At 37.9% G+C, this 19,708-nt stretch overlaps 1 protein-coding gene and 1 non-coding gene across 2 annotated transcripts in view; one reads left to right on the forward strand and one right to left on the reverse strand.

The window, feature by feature from the left end:
- Positions 1–19,708, forward strand: part of CLEC2D (C-type lectin domain family 2 member D) — a 157,633-nt gene that overhangs the window by 69,971 nt on the left and 67,954 nt on the right. The window contains exon 11 of the mRNA XM_003829650.8: positions 7,463–7,570. The gene's annotated coding sequence lies outside the window, so the exon portion shown is untranslated. The remainder of the gene's footprint in view (positions 1–7,462; positions 7,571–19,708) is intronic.
- LOC112436753 (U6 spliceosomal RNA) lies at positions 14,292–14,398 on the reverse strand. The gene has a single exon (XR_003025454.1). It is a non-coding gene; the product is annotated as a U6 spliceosomal RNA (small nuclear RNA).

The raw sequence follows: 19,708 nt of genomic DNA on the forward strand, positions 1-19,708 counted from the left end.
GTTTCAGCTTTCTATATATGGCTAGCCAGTTTTCCCAGCACCATTTATTAAATAGGGAATCCTTTCCCCATTTCTTGTTTTTGTCAGATTTGTCAAAGATCAGATGGTTGTAGATATGTGGTATTATTTCTGGGGGCTCTGTTCTGTTCCATTGGTCTATATCTCTGTTTTGGTACCAGTACCATGTTGTTTTGGTTGCTGTTGCCTTGTAGTATAGTTTGAAGTCAGGTAGCATGATGCCTCCAGCTTTGTTCTTTTGACTTAGGATTGGCTTGGCAATGTGGGCCCTTTTTTGGTTCCATATGAACTTTAAAGTAGTTTTTTCCAATTCTGTGAAGAAAGTCATTGGTAGCTTGATGGGGATGGCACTGAATCTATAAATTACCTTGGACAGTATGGCCATATTCACAATACTGATTCTTCCTATCCATAAGCATGGAATGATCTTCCATTTATTTGTGTCCTCTTTTATTTCATTGAGCAGTGGTTTGTAGTTCTCCTTGAAGAGGTCCTTCACCTCTTTCAAAGATTTTCAGGCATAGAACCTTAGAGGAAGACCTTAGGTGGATTGGGTTCCAAGATGGCCGAATAGGAACAGCTCCAGTCTACAGCTCCCAGCGTGAGCGACACAGAAGATTGGTGATTTCTGCATTTCCAACTGAGGTACTGGGTTCATCTCACTGGGGCTTGGCAGACAGTGGAGACAGCCCATGGTGCAGGGTGGGGCATTGCCTCACCAAGGAAGCTCAAGGGATTGGGGAATTCCCTTTCCTAGCCAAGGGAAGCCATGACAGACGGTACCTGGAAAATCAGGACACTCCCACCCTAATACTGCACTTTTCCAATGGTCTTAGCAAATAGCACACCAGGAGATTATATCCCATGCATGGCTCGGAGGGTCCCATGCCCACGGAGCCTTTCTCACTGCTAGCACAGCAGTCTGAGATCAAACTGCAAGGTGGCAGTGAGGCTACGGGAGGGGCATCCACCATTGCTGAGGCTTGAGCAGGTAAACAAAGCTGCCAGGAAGCTCAAACTGGGTGGAGCCCACCGCAGCTCAAGGAGGCCTGCCTGCCTCTGTCAACTCCACCTCTGAGGGCAGGGCATAGCTGAATAAAATGCAGAAGAAACTTCTGCAGACTTAAACATCCCTGTCTGACAGCGTGGAAGAGAGTAGTGGTTCTCTGAGCATGGAGTTTGAGATCTGAGAACGGACAGACTGCCTCCTCTAGTGGGTCCCTGAGCCCGAGTAGCCTAACTGGGAGACACCTCCCAGTAGGGGCTGACTGACACCTCATACAGCCATGGCCCTCTGAGATGAAGCTTCCAGAGGAAGGATCAGGCAGCAACATTTGCCGTACTGCAATATTTGCTGTTCTGCAGTCTCCACTGGTGATACCCAGGCAAACAGGGACTGGAGTGCACCTCCAGCAAACTCCAGCAGACCTGCAGCTGACAGTCCTGACTGTAAGAAGGAAAACGAACAAACAGAAAGGACATCCAAACCAAAACACCATCTGTGTGTCACCATCATCAAAGACCAATGGTAGATAAAATCACAAAGATGGGGAGAAACCAGAACAGAAAAGCCAAAAATTCTAAAAATCAGAGTGCTTCTTCTCCTCAAAAGGAATGCAGCTCCTCACCAGCAACAGAACAAAGCTGCATGGAGAATGACTTTGATGAGTTGAGAGAAGATGGCTTCAGGCGATTGGTAATAACAAACTTCTCTGAGCTAAAGGAGGAGTTCGAACCCATTGCAAAGAAGCTAAAAACCTTGAAAAAAGATTAGACAAATGGCTAACTAGAATAAACAGTGTAGAGAAGACCTTAAACGACCTGATGGAGCTGAATACCATGGCACGAGAACTACGTGATGCATGCACAAGATTCAGTAGCCAATTTGATCAAGTGGAAGAAAGGATATCAGGGATTGAAGATCAAATGAATGAAATGAAGCCAGAAGAGAAGTTTAGAGAAAAAAAGAGTAAAAAGAAATGAACAAAGCCTCCAAGAAATGTGGGACTATGTGAAAAAACCAAATCTGTGTCTGATTGGTGTACCTGAAAGTGATGGGAAGAATGGAACCAAGTTGGAAAACACTCTTCAGGATATTATCCAGAACTTCCCCAACATAGCAAGGCAGGCCAACATTCAAATACAGGAAATACAGAGAATACCACAAAGATACTCATTAAGAAGAGCAACTCTAAGACACATAATTTTCAGATTCATCAAAGTTGAAATGAAGGAAAAAATGTTAAGGGCAGCCAGAGAGAAAGGTCGGGTTACCCACAAAGGGAAGCCCATCAGACTAACAGCAGATCTCTCAGCAGAAACTCTACAAGCCAGAAGAGAGTGGGGGCCAATATTCAACATTCTTAAAGAAAAGAATTTCATATCAACCCTGAATTTCATATCCAGCCAAACTAAGCTTCATAAGTGAAGGAGAAATAAAATCCTTTACAGACAAACAAATGCTGAAAGATTTTGTCACCACCAGGCCTGCCTTACAAGAGCTCCTGAAGGAAGCCATAAACATGGAAAGGAACAACCAGGACCAGCCACTGCAAAAACATGCCAAGTTGTAAAGACCATCAATGCTAGGAAGAAACTGCATCAACTAACGAGCAAAATAACCAGCTAACATCATAATGACAGGATCAATTTCACACATAACAATATTAACCTTAAATGGAAATGGGCTAAATGCTCCAATTAAAAGACACAGACTGGTAAATTGGATAAAGAGTCCAGACCCATCGTTGTGCTGTATTCAGGAGATCCATTTACGTGCAGAGACACACGTAGGCTCAAAATAAAGGGATGGAGGAAGATTTACCAATCAAATGGAAAACAGAAAAAAGCAGGGGTTGCAATCCTAGTCTCTGATAAAACAGACTTTAAACCAACAAAGATCAAAAGAGACAAAGAAGGCCATTAAATAATGGTAAAGGGATCAATTCAACAAGAAGAGCTAAGTATCCTAGATATATATGCACCCAAAAACAGGAGCACCCAGATTCATAAAGCAAGCCCTTAGAGACCTACAAAGAGACTTAGACTCCCACACAATAATAACGGGAGACTTTAACACCCCAATGTCAACATTAGACAGATCAATGAGACAAAAAGTTAACAAGGATATCCAGGAATTGAACTCAGCTCTGCACCAGCAGAACTAATAGACATCTACAGAACTGTCCACCTGAAATCAACAGAATATACATTCTTCTCAGCACCACATCACACTTATTCCAAAATTGACCACATAGTTGGAAGTAAAGCACTCTTTAGCAAATGTAAAAGAACAGAAATTATAACAAACTGTCTCTCAGACCACAGTGCAATCAAACTAGAACTCAGGATTAAGAAACTCGCTCAACTACATGGAAACTGAACGACCTGCTCCTGAATGACTACTGGGTACACAACGAAATGAAGGCAGAAATAAAGATGTTCTTTGAAACCAATGAGAACAAAGACACAACATACCAGAATCTCTGGGACACATTTAAAGCAGTGTGTAGAAGGAAACTTATAGCACTAAATGCCCACAAGAGAAAGCAGGAAAGATCTAAAACTGACACCCTAACATCACAATTAAAAGAACTAGAGAAGCAAGAGCAAACACATTCAAAAGCTAGCAGAAGGCAAGAAATAACTAAGATCAGAGCAGAACTGAAGGAGATAGAGAAAAAAAAAACCCTTCAAAACATCAATGAATCCAGGAGCTGGTTTTTTGAAAAGATCAACAAAATTGATAGACAGCTAGCAAGACTAATAAAGAAGAAAAGAGAGAAGAATCAAATAGACTCAATAAAAAAATGATAAAGGGGATATCACCACCAAGCCCACAGAAATACAAACTACCATCAGAGAATACTATAAACACCTCTGTGCAAATAAACTAAAAAATCTAGAAGAAATGGATAAATTCCTGGACACATACACCCTCCCAAGACTAAACCAGAAAGAAGTTGAATCCATGAATAGACCGATAACAGGCTCTGAAATGGAGGCAATAATTAATAGCCTACCAATCAAAAAAAGTCCAGGACCAGACAGATTCACAGTCACATTCTACCAGAGGTACAAAGAGGAGCTGGTACCATTCCTTCTGGAACTATTCCAATCAATAGAAAAAGAGAGAATCCTCCCTAACTCATTTCAAGAGGCCAGCATCATCCTGATACCAAAGCCTGGCAGAGACACAACAAAAAAAGAGAATTTTAGACCAATATCCTTGATGAACATCGATGCAAAAATCCTCTATAAAATACTGGCACACCAAATCCAGCAGCACATCAAAAAGCTTATCCACCATGATCAAGTTGGCTTCATCCCTGGGATGCAAGGCTGGTCCAACATACGCAAATCGATAAACGTAATCCAGCATATAAACAGAACCAAAGACAAAAACCACATGATTATCTCAATAGATGCAGAAAAGGCCTTTGACAAAATTCAACAGCCCTTCATGCTAAAATCTCTCAATAAACTAGGTATTGATGGGACGTACCTCAAAATAATAAGAGCTATTTATGACAAACCCACAGCCAATATCATACTGAATGGGCAAAAACTGGAAGCATTCCCTTTGAAAACTGGCACAAGACAGGGATGCCCTCTCTCACCACTCCTATTCAATATAGTGTTGGAAGTTCTGGCCAGGGCAATCAGGCAGGAGAAAGAAATAAAGGGTATTCAATTAGGAAAAGAGGAAGTCAAGTTGTACTGGTTTGCAGATGACATGATTGTATATTTAGAAAACCCCATTGTCTCAGCCCAAAATCTCCTTAAGCTGATAAGCAACTTCAGCAAAGTCTCAGGATACAAAATCAATGTACAAAAATCACAAGCATTCCTATACACCAATAACAGACAGAGAGCCAAATCATGAGTGAATTCCCATTCACAATTACTTCAAAGAGAATAAAATACCTAGGAATCCAACCTACAAGGAATGTGAAGGACCTCTTCAAGGAGAACTACAAACCACTGCTCAACGAAATAAAAGAGGACACAAACAAATGGAAGAACATTCCATGCTCATGGATAGGAATAATCAATATTGTGAAAATGGCCATACTGACCAAGGTAATTTACAGATTCAATGCCATCCCCATCAAGCTACCAATGACTTTCTTCACAAAATTGGAAAAAACTACTTTAAAGTTCATATGGAACCAAAAAAGAGCCCGCATCGCCAAGTCAATCCTAAGCCAAAAGAATGAAGCTGGAGGCATCACGCTACCCGACTTCAAACTGTACTACAAGACTCCAGTAACCAAAATAACATGGTACTGGTACCGAAAAAGAGCCCTCATTGCCAAGACAGTCCTAAGGCAAAAGAACAACGCTATGGATGAATAAGTGGTTTTTACTATCACTTTTGCCCACCTTTTCTTCATATCAGGTTAAAAAATGAACAAATAAAACTTACAGACACAACTAATGGCATTTTTCCCTTTACTTTTTACCAGAGGTAACATCTAATCTGAAGTTGGTGCAGAGTATTTGCAGGCATGTTCTGTCTGCTTTTATTATAAATATTTATTGCTAGATGAGACCTATTTCATGTAATTTTTTTCTTTTCATGGCGTTCAAAATCCAAGCTCCTTGACCACTTGTTTTAGAATGTTATTTGCTTCAGAGAAACTCTCTTACTTTTACCACCATCCGGAACACCACAACCATCTTTGCAAAATCAGCAAGAATTTACCACTTCCTTTTTTTCTGAAGACACAGCTTGTATTTTACCTTTGTCATTGCTAGGTTTCTATTATGCATTTGTATTTTATATTCAACATTTTGGTATAACCCTCCCAACAAATAATGTGGAGCGTAACATAGTAGATGTTTTCTGAACAGTAACTGAATGACTGAATTAGAGTCTCACATGACTCTCATAATAAGGAGACCATGTTACTTTCTACTCTGAGAATTTGACTTCCAGCAGCTGCTTTATCCCCCATCCCTAACCTTTGTATTTGTATTTGATAACACGAAAATGATGGGAGAACTGTGCTATTCTAAAAATAAACACAATTCTTAGATTACAAAAGTGAGCTTTAACAATATGTATCCCCATCTTAGTGAATGGACTTCAGGCTTATGCTTATAGCTCCACTGATAGCTGACATGCTGATTGATGACAGTTTATAAAAGTATCTTTCTGTAGAGACTTTTGTGGTAAATATTTCCTGTGCAACTGACCTAATTTTGTTTGCAGTGGAAATTTCTGAACTTTGAACATCAAAAACTTTCATACAATATCTTTTTTCATCACAATTTTGACAATGTTCTGAATACTAGTATAATGTATTATTGAACAGGTTATAGAAAGTACATTTATTATTGGAAAGAGTTTGTATTTCAAGTCTTGATCAGTAGGTTCAGTTGGTATTTTAAAATCATATATTTTGCTGTATGATTTTCTTGCATTAGTAACGGTAAATTCAGTTATAATGCCCAACCACACACACACAAAATTATCTTTTGAGGACAAATATTACCAATCGCCTAGATTAAATGTGGAAAATTTGTTAGGAGGTGTTATGGGCTGAATTGTGTTCCTACTCTTCTCCCCAGAATTCATATATTGACATCTTAGCCCTTAGAAGATGGAGTCCTTAAAGAGGTAAATAAGTTAAAGGTGAGCCCTAATCAGATATGACTGGACTCCTCTTAAGAAGAGATTAAGACATAGATACATACAGAGGTAAGACCAGGTGAAGACAAAGAGAGAAGATGACCATCTGCAAGCCAAGCAGAGAGGCCTTAAAAGAAATCAACTCCTGGCTCATGCCTGTAATCCCAGCACTTTGGGAGGCTGAGGTGGGTGGATCATGAGTTTGGGAGTTGAAGACCAGCCTGGCCAATATGGTGAAACCCTGTCTCTACTAAAAATACAAAAATTAGCCGGGCGTGGTGGCACACGCTTGTATAGTCCCAGCTATTTGGGAGGCTGAGGCAGAGTCACTTGAACCTGTGAGGCGGAGGTTGCTGTGAGCCGAGATTGTGCCACTGCACTCCAGCATGGGTGACAGAGAGAGACTCCATCAAAAAAAAAAAGAAAGAAAGAAAAGAAAAGAAATTAACTCAACCAACACCCTGATCTCAGATTTCTAGACTCTAGAACTCTGAAAAAAAATTATTTTTTATTTAATTATTTTTATTTAAGCCACCCAGTCTGTGGCATTTCATTATGGAAGCCCTAGAAAACAAATATAGGAGGTTTTCCAGAGCTACGCTCCAGTACAAATAGGAAGCATAGGATAAGCACAATAAATACACCACATATCCATTCTTCCTTCAATATACATTTGTGTCATTCTCTAGCATTACAAAAACAGTCACAGTTCAAGGGAAAATTTTCATTTCCTAGCAAAAATAGACATACATTTATATTACCACATTGCAAATACATTATAAATGTATTTATATGTAAAATCTATAGGAACACAGAAGAAAGAAAGAAGAACTGAGACTTAAATGAAGCTTAACTGGTACATCTGAACTCTGATGAGTGAGAAGTCCAAGCAAATAGAAAAGCCACAGCCAAACGGTGAGTCCCTTCCATGGTTAGAACACATCTGTCTTAACTCAGAAATCACGCCTAATCTTGTTAATAGCTTACATTTTTCTTAGGTGGCAATAAGCACTTTTAACTGTTTAAATTTAGCAGGAAACATTTTGTTTATAATTCTGAATTTGAATGGGCTAATTACGGTGCACACAGGTGGTAAATAACAGATGACGCAGAAGATAAATGGAGTGATAGTGCCACACAGTCTTTAATCCTTAGAGGCTTTCACTCACTCTCCCATCTTCATTGTCTTACTGCACTCTTCCGATATGAATGAACATCTTCCAATTCTGTGGATGGAGAGAGAGAGGATATTTCGTTGAAAACACTGTCCTTACATTCTCAGTCTTCTCAGAGAATATGCTTCTCTTCTTTTATTTGTCATCACTGAACACTAGGGCTCCCCCAATGACACAACTTTTCTTGTGTATTTTTTTACTATGGTTAAAAAAAACACACAATATAAAATGCGCCAGCATAATTGTTTCTAAATGTAGAGTTCACTAATGTTAAGTTATTGACATTGTTATAAAACAGATCTTCAGAACTTTTTTCATCTTACAAAACTGAATCAGTGTACCCTTTAAACAATAACCCCTCATTCCTTGCTCCTCTCAGCTCCTGGAAATCACCGCTTTACTTTTTTTCTCTATGAATTTGACTTCCCTAGGTACTTCATGTAAGTGGAATCGTACATTATCTGTGTTTTTTTTTTTTTTTTGAAACAGAGTCTTGCTCTGTCGCCCAGGCTGGAGTGCAGTGGTGCAATCTAGGCTCACTGCAACCTCTGCCTCTCGGGTTCAAGCGATTCTCCTGCCTCAGCCTCCCAAGTAGCTGGGATTACAGGCGCCACCACTACACCCAGCTAATTTTTGTAATTTTAGTAGAGACAGGGTTTCACCATGTTAAGTCAGGCTGGTCTCGAACTCCTGACCTCAGGTGATCTGCCCACCTCGGCTTCCCAAAGTGCTGGGATTACAGGTGTGAGCCACAGCACCCGGCCCATTATTTGTCTTTTTTATAACTGGCTTATTTCACTTGGCATAATGTTCTCAAGGTTCATCCATGTTGCAACATGTGTCAGAATTTCCTTCCTTTTTAAGGCTGAATAATATTCCACTGTATGAATATACCACATCTTAGTCCCTCACCTGCTAGTGGACACTTGACGCGCTTCTACTTTCTGGCTTCTGTAACTAGTACTGCTGCTAACATGGGTGTAAAAATATCTCCTTGAGACTGGTTTAGTCCATTTGTGGTGGTATAACAAAATACCAAGACTGGGTAATTTATAAAGAATAGAAATTTAATTTTTACAGTTCTGGAGGCTAGAAAGTCCACGATCAATGTGCTGGCACTTGCTGTCTGGCAAGGACATACCTGCTACATCCTCACATGGTGGAGGGGGTGAAAAATGCAAAAAGCATGAATGCTGAGTCTTCACATGGCAAAAGGCAGAAGAGCAAAAGGGTCTAAAGCTAGTTCCCTCCATCCCTTATAAAAGGCACTAATCCATTTATGAGGCTGGAACCCTCATGACTCAAACACTTCCCCAAAGACCTTACCTCTTAATACCACCACAATGCAGATAGTTTCAACATGAATTTGGAGGGGGCACATTCAAACCGTAGCAGAGACTCTTTCTTTCTTCCTTTCTTTCTCTCTCTCTCTCCTCTCTCTCTCTTTCTTTCTCTTTCTCTTTCTTTCTTTCTTTCTTTCTTTCTTTCTTTTTTTCTTTCTCTCTCTCTCTTTCTCTCTTTCTTTCTTTCTCTCTCTCTCTTTCTTTCTCTTTCTTTCTTTCTTTCTTTTCTTTCCTTCTTTCTTTCTTTTAATATACCTAGAAGGGGGATTACTGGGTCATATCGTAATTCTATTTTTAGTGTTCTGAGGAATCATCACACTATTTTTCATAGTGGTGGCACCACTTTACAATCCCACCAAGAATGCATAAGGTTTCCAATTTCTCCGCATCCTTACCAACACTTATTTTCTGTTTTATTTCATTTTGTTTAACAGTAGCCATCCTAATAGGTTTGAAGTGATACCTCATCTTGTTTTTAATTCTAACATCCCTTCTATGCCTGGTTCTGATGCTTGCTCTGTCCTTTCATTGATTTTTTGCCTTTTAAAATGGCTTTTTTTTCCCCGTTGATAGCCTGATAATATACCAAGAAAAAAGGAACCGCTGCAATTTGATCTTTAGTATTGCGGTGAGGTGTGGGGAGAGGGAAGTAAGACTAGATCTCAGATTTGTAGTGAGGCCTCTGGACTGCGAGCTTCACAAATGTTTCTATTTTCTTTTCCATCCCACTTAGGCGGGAAAGGATGGCTAGAGTGGTCTGAAGTTGGATATTTCTCTTCTCCCATGTGGAAGGCTAGAGCTGACTAGAGTTGTCTAACGCTTCTTCTAGGTCAGTTAGACTCTTAATAATGCCCCAGCAATGTAGGTCCTGGTTTACTATTGTCTCCTGAGGGCAGAACCTTTTTAAGAAGAACACAGTGTAAGAAAAAAAAAATGAAGAAGAAGAAGAAGAAAGAAGAAGAACACAGTGCTCTGGCATATTTTAAAATTATTCCTTTCTCCTACTGGAAGCATGAGAGGGTTTCTCTAATATTTTCTGTGAGAACCTGGTCAAGTTCCCAGAGGTAAATCTCACAAAATTGTGGGATCCTCATATGACTGGGTCCCCCTGGAGTTTTTAACTCTCAAAGTTGCCTGCACTGTGCCTCCAGCACCTCATCCATTATAGTCCGTGTTTTCCTCTCCCAGCTCTTGCTCTCATGATAGTTTCTCTTCCTGTATTTTCCCATCTGCCTCTTCAAACCTGGGTGCAGCCATTTGCTGTTTCTTCAGTGCTCTTGCATATCCTAGAAGAGTTGTTGATTTGTCAGTCTGTTCAACTTTTCCTTGTATTTAATCTGAAGTGGCAACTTCCAAGCACCTTATAGGCAGAACTGGAAACTGGAAGTTTTTTCTCATTGTGGTTTTGACTTAAATTTTCCTGATGATTAGTGAAGTTGAGCAACTTTTTATATTCCTGTTGGCCACTTACATGTTATCTTTGAAGAAACATCTATTCAATTTCTTTGCCCATTTTTTAATCAGGCCATTTGATTTTTGCTTATGAGACATAAGAGTTCTTTGTATATTCTGGATATTAATCTCTTATAAAATTTTAGAAATGAAAATCTTTTCTTCTATTCCACACATTGCCTTTTCGCTCTGTTTTCTTGGACGGAGTCTCACCCTGTCATCCAGGTTGGAGTGCAATGGCGCCATCTTGGCTCACTGCAACCTCTGCTTCCCAGATTCAAGCGATTCTCCTGCCTCAGCATCCCAAGTAGCTGGGATTACAAGCACATGCCACCACACCTGGCTAATTTTTTGTATCTTTAGTAGAGACAGGGTTTCACCATGTTGGCCAGGCTGGTCTCCAACTCCTGACCTCAGGTGATCTGCCCACCTTGGCCTCCCAAAGTGCTGGGATTACAGGCCTGAGCCACTGCACCTGGCCTCTTTTCACTCTGTTGATTGTGTCCTTTGTTGCACAAAAGTTTTTAAGATTCATATAGTCTCATTTACCTATTTTTGCTTTCATTACCTGTGTTTTTAGTGTCATATCCAATAAATCATTGTCAAGTCCAGTGTCATGAAGCTTTCCCTATATGTTTTCTTATAGGAATTTTATAAATTTAGGTTTTATGTTTAAGTCATTAATATATTTTGAGTTAATGGTGTAAAATAAAGGCCCAACTTCATTCTTTTGCATGTAGATATCCAGTTTTTTCAATGTCAGTTGTTGAAGAGACTGTTTTTCCCCACTGAGTGGTCTTGGCATCCTTGTCAAAGATCATTTGACCACATGCATGAAAATTTAATTTATAGGCTGTGTATTCTATTCAACTGGTCTATTTGTTTTTGTGCTAGTACCACACTACTTTGATTATCATAGATTTGTAATATGTTTTGAAATCAGGAAATGTAAGTCCTCCAACTTTGTTCTTTTTCAAAATTGTTTTGACTATTCGGAGTCCTTTGATATACCAAATGAATTTCAGGATACATTTTTCTGTTTCTCCAAAAGATCCCATAAGGATTTTGATAAGGATTGCATTGACTCTGTAGGTCACTTCGGACATTATGAACAATGTAACAATATTAAGTTATCTAATCCATGAACACAGGATATCTTTCATTTATTAGTGTCTGCTTTAATTTCATTCAGCAACGTTTTATGGTTTACAGTGTACAAGCTTCTCATCTCCTTGGTTAGGTTTATTCCTAAGCTTTTTATTGTTTTGAGTGAAATTGTAAATGGATTTGTTTTCTTAATTTCCTTTTTGGATTGTTCATTATTCATGTATAGAAATGCAACTGATTTCTGTGTGTTGGTTTTGTACCTTGCAACTTTGCTTAATTCATTTATTAGTTCTAACAGATTTTTATTGTGTATGGAATCATTAGAGTTTTCTATGTATACGATTTTGTCCTCTGTAAACAGAGATTATTTACTTCTTCTTTTCCCATATGGATGCCTTTTATTTCTTTTTATTGCTTAATTGTTCTGGCTATAATTTTCAGTTCTATGTTGAATAGAAGTAGTAAGAGTGAGCATCTTTGCCTTGTTTCTGATATTAGAGAAAAAGCTTTTAGTCTTTTATCCTTGTGTATGATGTTATCTGTGGCCTCTTTATAAATGGTCTTAATTGTGTTCATGGACTGGCCTTCTCTTCCCATTTTATTAAGTGTTTTAACATGAAAGAGTGTTTAATCTTGTCAAATGATATTTCTCCACTGATTGAGATAATCGTGATTTTTGTCCTTTATTCTGTTAATGTGTTATATTACATTTTTTTTTCTTTTTTTCTTACTTTTTTTTTTTTTTTAATGAGACAGGGTCTCACTCTGTCACCCAGGCTGGAGTGGAATGGCACTATCTTGACTCAGTACAGCCTTAATCTCCTGAGCTCAAGCAATCCTATCACCTCAGGCTCCCGAGTAGCTGGGACTACAAGTATGTACCACCATGCCTGGCTAGTTTTCACATTTTTTTATAGAGATGAGGTTTTGCCATGTTGCCCAGGCTGGTCTTGAACTCTTGAGCTCAAGCAATCCACCCACCTCCACCTCACAAAGTGCTGGGATCACAGGCATGAGCCATTGCACCCATAGATTGATTTTCATATGCTAAACTCTCCTTGCATTCCTGGAGTAAATCCCATTTGGTTATCATATATGATTCTTTTAATATGCTATTTAATTTGGTTTGCTAGTATTTTGTTGAGGATTTTTGCATTCACATTCATCGGAGATATTGGTCTGTAGTTTTCTTTTCTTGCAGTGTCTTTGCCTCACTTTGGTATTAGGGCAATTTTGGCCTGATATAAGGAACTTAGAAGCATTCCCTCCTCTTGAATTCTATGAAAGAGTTTCAGGAAAACTGGTGTTAATTCTTTTGCAAATGTTTAGTAGAATTCTCCAGCGAAGCCATCTGGGATTTCTTTTTAGGGGGATTTTTGATTACTAATTCAATCTTCATACTATTTATTGATCTTTTCAGATTTTTTATATCTACATGATTCAGTCTTGCTAGATTGTATGTTTCTAGGGATTTGTACATTTCTTTTAGGTTATTCAATTTGTTGGCATGCCATTGTTCACAGTATTCTCATGATCCTTTTTATTTCTGTGGTATCAATTGTATTATCTCTTTTTTCACTTCTGATTTTATTTATTTGCATCTTCTCTTTTTTTTAATCTAGATAAGGGTTTATGAATTTTATTGGTTTTTTGTCCATTATTTTTAGTTTTTATTTTGTTTATCGCTGCTCTAATCTTTATTATTTCCCTTCTGCTAAATTTGAGTTTAGTTTGTTCTTATTTTTTGGTTTCCTAAGGTGTAAAGTTAGATCATGAAAATTTCTTTATCATTGCTTTTGCTCCATCCCACAAGTTTTGGTATGTTGTGTTTTCACTCTCATTTGTCTCAGTGTATTTCCTAATTTCCATTGTGACTTGTTTTGTGACCCCATTGGTCATTTAAGAGTTGTTTAATTTCTAAATATTTGTAGATTTTTTAGTTTCTCTTGTGTTAGTGATTTCTAGTTCACTATATGGGGATTGGAAAAGATACTTTCTATGATTTAAATGTTTTTTGAATTTGTTAAGACATGTTTTGTGACCTAACATGTGATGTATCCTGGAGAATGTTCCATGTGCACTCAAAACGAATGCATACCCTGGTGCTGTTGGTTGGAATGTTCTGTATATATCTGTTGGGTCCGATTGGTTTATAGTGTTGTTCAAGTTTTCTATTTCCTTATTAATCTTCTGTCTGGTTCTTCTGTCAACTATTAAATGTAACTTATTGAAGTATACTACAATTGTGTTTCTGTATTTTTCTCCCTTCAATTCTTTCAAAGCTTGATTTATATATTTAGGAGCTATTAGGTTTGGTGCATAAGTATTCATAATTGTAATATATTCATGGTGAATTGAATGTTTTTCATTATATGTTGTCCTTCTTTGTCTTCTGTAAGTTTTTCATTTAAAGTCTATTTGTTTGCTATTAGTATAGCCACTCTTGCTCTATTTTGGTTATTATTTGCCCAGAATATGTTTTTTTCCATTTTTTCACTTTTAGCCTATATATGTCCTGATATGAAGATTTACTTTGTAATTTTCTTAATTGCTTTTTGTTAAGAAATAAAACACTTCACAAATTTGCATGTCATCCTTGCTCAAGGGCCGCACAAGTCTTCTCTGTCTTGTTCCGACTTTAGTTTATGTACTGCTGAAGCAAGCACTGTCAATTTTTTTTGCATGTCCTGTGAGTTTTTTATCCCTCACTTTCTCTGCCTTCCTTTGTATTACACTGATTTTTCGGAGTGACATACTTTGATTCTTTTTGCATTTTCTTTTTTCCTCTCTTCTATAGATATTTTCTTTGTGGTCACCATGGTAATTATGTAAAGCATCTTAAAGTTATAGTAGTCTATTTTAAACTGTTAACAACTTCAATCATACACAAACACTGTACTACTTTGCAGCTTTGCCCCCCTGCAACACTTTATGTTATTGATGTCACAAGTTACATGTTTATATACTGTATACCAGTTAACAAGCAATTGTACTTATTTGTTGTGCAATTTTATCATTTAAAATCTATGCACCAAAATTAAGATAGTACATGTTACTCTATTTGCCCATGAATTTACCTTTGATTCTTCTTTTTGATCAAGTCTTCTGTTGAACCCCTCTAATAAGCTTTTCAGTTCAGTTATTGTATTTTTCACTCCATAATTTCCATTTGGTTCTTTGTTATAGTGTTTTGTATATTTGTTAATAACCTCATCGTGTTGATACACCATTTTTCTTATTTCCTTTAGCTGCATACCTGTGCCCTTTTTGAGCTCATTGAGTGTATTTATGACAATTTAAAAAATTCTTTGTCGAGCAGCTCTTAGATCTGTGTTGCTTTAGTTTTAGGACAGGTTTTATTTTGGTCCTTTGATTGGGCCATGTTTCTCTGTTTCTTTGTATTCCTTGTGAGATATATATATACTTTTTTTCTGGGTTTTGGGCCTTTGGAAAAACAACCACCTCTCTTAGCTTTACCAGTCAACCCAGTTTGAGGTTCTGGGACCTTTGAAACCTTTTCTCATGTCTTACTTTTCTTGGTGTTGTCCTATAAAACTGCAACTCTAACATGCTGCTTGCCTTTGCCTTCAGTGCCTTCCACACTCTACTACCAGTCCTACCAGCACTGTGAGTCAGGGAAGACAGAAACCAGTTCCTCAGGCAGCCCTCAGACAAGCCAGAGCATTAGATGCATGGTCCACTTTTTTGTTTCCATCAGGAGAGAGAATCCGCTGTATGGGGTGGTTCCTCCCAGTTGCTTCACAGTATAATGCATAAAGGAGGGACATGAATGGGCGTGTCAAATGTCACAAATTTTTTCTATCCTTTTTCTGGGGGGGAATCCTTTCTTGGTTTTATAATGGGCTGGTGCTTCAGCTTCTCCAGTAGTCTCTAAAGTTGCCACAGCAATGGGCCTGTGGGGAAGAGAGTCCCATAATTTCCTATTCTGCTCTCTTGCTAATGTCATCCCTTCCTTTTTTCATTTTTAAGCCTAAAGTAGATTCTCTTAGCTCATGATTAACACTTGCTGACTTTTGTATCTTTACCTTCTTGCACAAAATTATCCTCTTAATCACTTCTTTTTGTGGCTACCTTCTGGGCTCTATTGTGGCTCTTCATTTTCAACAGTTACATTGTTTTTATTTTACTGTATTTTCCTGTCCACCCACCCCAATGCCCACTGCTGACCTGGCAAAGTTCAATGTCAAAAATAGGTAATCTAGTCAAAAACTTGTCTTTATTGTTCCTCGAGCTGCTCAATTATTACCTCTACTATTACTACATTATAAATCTTAGGATCACATATACTCATTAATTCTTTGAATTTTTTAGCTTTCATATTATATTGTGTGTGTATGTGTGTGGGTGTTTTGACGATTCTCTATTTATATTTTCTCATGATAAGATATTCATAAATTCTGATATGCTTTGCTGTAAAGTGTAATTTGCATAATTAGATCATCAAATGGATTCACTAGCATAAATAGAAAAAAATTATAGGTCTGAATTTTCATGAGGGTTTTATGTATGTGTATATATATAGAGAGAGATAGAACATATATGTTTATAGGCACATTGTAATAATATATTATATATTACGTATGTATATACAGTATATACACACATTAAAAATTGTATAACAAGAATCTGTTGTGATAGAAGAAAATTGTGCAGGTGATTGATTGTTGCTCTTCATACTCTGTAACAAGCAAAATGATCAATCAATATGTTTCATGCCATGTATGGACAAGTGAAGCCTCTTCGTTGGTTGATATTTCTAACTAGTTTATCCTTTTGCACCTTATAGGCTTTTGCAAGCATCTGTTTGAAGAGAATGGCTTACCTCAAATCAGTTGTTTTTGGTATGGCCATTGTAGATTCCTAGTAGTCACAGTCATGCTTCAGAACTTGAAGTTATACTTGAGTGCACTAAACCACAATTTTAATCCCCTAATTACGTCATCAGACTTCTAGTCACTCTATTGACCTTTCTAAGATATTCCAACACTTTTCATTTACTTGATGAATGTTTCTTTAAGTGTGGTCCATGAACCACCTGAAATAATTTTTAGCACATTCTCCATTCTAGCTAACTGTACTTTGGGAAGAAAAAGGGGTTTATGTGGCAAGAATCTGCATTATTAACAAGTTTTCAAGTTATTCTTATATATACTATAGTTTGAGATCTTTATATGCACTAAAGCATTATATACTAAAGCTTCAGAATAATGCTATAAATATGTTGAATTGTTCAATGCAAATGACCCAGGAGACACTTCCATAATTGTGGCAGACTCTGTGCATCCTAAAAATTTAGATAAGATGTATGGCAGAACCAAATACCCTAGTACCAGTAAAGTGACTGTTAGTTATCAAATAGTCATATAGTTAAGAACATTTTCACTGAATCACTAAAGAGTGGATTGTGAAACTCACACACACTTACATCTCACTTCATAATTATCGGTGATCTTTAAGAAATAAGTGTGTGCTCTCATGATAGACACATAATGAAAATGTTCTTCGATGGATAAACACTTCCTGTCTTCTGAGTTCAAAGCCAGAAGACTGTTTCCACTGTCAAGTAATTTGAGCACCTGGTATAATTCTGCTCCAATAATAGGAAGTGACTTTTAGGAAATCTCAGATTTTGCTGTTTTTTTAACCTGTAATGGGAGAATGTCAGTCTTGGAGACACGTAAGCTCTTTTTTTTTTTAATTTTATATACTTATTTATTATTCTTTAAGTTCTAGGGTACATGCGCACAATATGCAGTTTTGTTACATATGTATACATGTGCCATGTTGGTGTGCTGCACCTGTTTACTCGTCATTTACATTAGGTATATCTCCTAATGCTATCCCTCCCTACTCCCCCCACCCCACAACAGGCCCCGGTGTATGATGTTCCCCACCCTGTGTCCAAGTGTTCTCATTGTTCAATTCCAACCTATGAGTGAGCACATGCGATGTTTGATTTTCTGTCCTTGCAATAGTTTGCTCAGAATGATGGTTTCCAGCTTCATCCATGTCCCTACAAAGGACATGAACTCATCCTTTTTTATGGCTGCATAGTATTCCAAGGTGAATATGTGCCACATTTTCTTAATCTGGTCTGTCATTGATGGACATTTGGGTTGGTTCCAAGTCTTTGCTGTTGTGAATAGTGCCGCAATAAACATACGTGTGCATGTGTCTTTATAGCAGCATGATTTATAATCCTTTGGGTATATGCCCAGTAATGGGATGGCATTCTAGTTCTAGATCCCTGAGGAATCGCCACACTGTCTTCCACAATGGTTGAACTAGTTTACAGTCCCACCAACAGTGTAAAAGTTGTTCCTATTTCTCCACATCCTCTCCAGCACCTGTTGTTTCCTGACTTTTTAATGATCGCCATTCTAATTGGCATGACATGGTACCTCATTGTGGTTTTGATTTGCATTTCTCTGATGGCCAGTGATGATGAGCATTTTTTCATGTGTCTGTTGGCTGCATAAATGTCTTCTTTTGAGAAGTGTCTGTTCATATCCTTTGCCCACTTTTTGATGGGGTTGTTTGATTTTTTCTTGTAAATTTGTTTAAGTTCTTTGTAGATTCTGGATATTAACCCTTTGTCAGATGGGTAGATTATAAAACTTTTCTCCCATTCTGTAGGTTGCCTGTTCACTCTGATGGTAGTTTCTTTTGCTGTGCAGAAGGTCTTTAGTTTAATTAGATCCCATTTGTCAATTTTGGCTTTTGTTGCCATTGCTTTTGGTGTTTTAGTCATGAAGTCCTTGCCCATGCCTATGTCCTGAATGGTATTGCCTAGGTTTTCTTCTAGGGATTTTATTGTTTTAGGTCTAACATTTAAGTCTTTAATCCATCTTGAATTAATTTTTGTATAAGGTGTAAGGAAGGGATCCAGTTTCAGCTTTCTATATATGGCTAGCCAGTTTTCCCAGCACCATTTATTAAATAGGCAACCATTTCTTGTTTTTGTCAGGTTTGTCAAAGATCAGATGGTTGTAGATGTGTGATATTATTTCTGAGGGCTCTGTTCTGTTCCATTGGTCCATATCTCTGTTTTGGTACCAGTGCCATGCTGTTTTGGTTACTGTTGCCTTGTAGTATAGTTTGAAGTCAGGTAGAGTGATGCCTCCAGCTTTGTTCTTTTGGGTTAGGATTGACTTGGCAATGCAGGCTCTTTCTTCATTCCATATGGACTTTAAAGTAGTTTTTTCCAATTCTGTGAAGAAAGTCATTGGTAGCTTGATGGGGATGGCATTGAATCTGTAAATTACCTTGGGCAGTATGGCCATTTTCACAATATTGATTCTTCCTATCCCTGAGCATGGAATGTTCTTCCATTTGTTTGCGTCCTCTTTTATTTTGTCGAGCAGTGGTTTGTAGTTCTCCTTGAAGAGGTCCTTCACATTCCTTCTAAGTTGGATTCCTGGGTATTTTATTCTCTTTGAAGCAATTTTGAATGGGAGTTCACTCATGATTTGGCTCTCTGTTTGTCTGTTATTGGTGTATAGGAATGCTTGTGATTTTTGCACATTGATTTTGTATGCTGAGACTTTGCTGAAGTTGCTTATCAGCTTAAGGAGATTTTGGGCTGAGACAATGGGGTTTTCTAAATATAAAATCATGTCATCTGCAAACCAGTACAATTTGACTTCCTCTTTTCCTAATTGAATACCCTTTATTTCTTTCTCCTGCCTGACTGCCCTGGCCAGAACTTCCAAAACTATGTTGAATAGGAGTGGTGAGAGAGGGCATCCCTGTCTTGTGGCAGTTTTCAAAGGGAATGCTTCCAGTTTTTGCCCATTCAGTATGATATTGGCTGTGGGTTTGTCATAAATAGCTCTTATTATTTTGAGGTACGTCCCATCAATACCTAGTTTGTTGAGAGTTTTTATCATGAAGGGCTGTTGAATTTTGTCAAAGGCCTTTTCTGCATCTAATGAGATAATCATGTGGTTTTTGTG

The sequence above is a fragment of the Pan paniscus genome, chromosome 10, assembly GCF_029289425.2.
Source record: "Pan paniscus chromosome 10, NHGRI_mPanPan1-v2.0_pri, whole genome shotgun sequence".
Lineage (NCBI taxonomy): Eukaryota > Metazoa > Chordata > Mammalia > Primates > Hominidae > Pan > Pan paniscus.